Source organism: Etheostoma spectabile, chromosome 15 (assembly GCF_008692095.1).
Source record: "Etheostoma spectabile isolate EspeVRDwgs_2016 chromosome 15, UIUC_Espe_1.0, whole genome shotgun sequence".
NCBI classification, from domain to species: Eukaryota; Metazoa; Chordata; class Actinopteri; order Perciformes; family Percidae; genus Etheostoma; species Etheostoma spectabile.
Genome location: NC_045747.1, coordinates 7,876,058 through 7,876,890, shown reverse-complemented (window position 1 = coordinate 7,876,890; position 833 = coordinate 7,876,058). Strand labels below are relative to the sequence as shown.

Below are 833 nucleotides of genomic sequence, written 5' to 3'. Positions count from 1 at the left end.
CACTGAAACACCCCTGAAAAGGGCCCATGAAATGGCCATGCCTCTTGTTGAATGAGCTCTCAGATAGGGCTGCACAGTTAATCGAATTTTTTATCACGATTATGACTTTCCACAATCAAATTTGCGTGATAAAGCTTTTTTTTTTTTTTGCAAAGCTAATCTATCGCTGGGACACGGGCGGGATACAGCCTCACTCGCTTTCAGCTCCGGCCCTTTGGCGGGGGCCGCTGCTGAGGACATACTGGGAAAAGAAGAAAAGACGGCGTAAATATACAGCCCTAGCAGGCGTGTTGTAACACGTTAGTCTGTCGGCTAAAGTAGCACCTGTGGTTTAGCCCACGCTAACTTTAACCTTGTACCGAAAAGTTAGCCCGCAGTAACACGTTAGCTCACTCCATGTACTCTGTTCGGTTACCAAGTAAATGCTAACCGAACACCTAGGGAAGCTCGTCGTAACGCGTTAGCCAAAGGGTAAAAGAGTTACTCCGCTAGCGGTCAATAAGCTAATGCCGACTAGCCGGCAGAAAAAGACAGTTCGCCGTAACTCGAACACTGCTTTAACTGTGTAACTACAAGGTAAAACTTCAATCAAAGTACTTACTCAGCAAATCCAGACTGGGTCGGACAACTGCGTTTGGCCACGTAGTCCTTAACGGTCCTTCTGTGAACTGTTTAGCAGATAACCAACCAACCAAGCTAGCCTAGAAACGCTGAGGGAGCTTAATATAGTTTCTTCACGGGAAGAAAACGAGAAGGATTTGTAAGGAGCTGGTCAACTGTGATTATATAAGGGGGCGTGGGCCGTGGGCCCAGCACAGTTTGAACCGTCTGTC

The 833-nt window shown here is 47.3% G+C and overlaps 1 protein-coding gene across 2 annotated transcripts in view; it reads left to right on the top strand.

Moving 5' to 3' along the window:
* The window catches only part of ern1 (endoplasmic reticulum to nucleus signaling 1), a 23,239-nt gene that overhangs the window by 12,822 nt on the left and 9,584 nt on the right, over window positions 1-833 (top strand). The window lies entirely within an intron of this gene.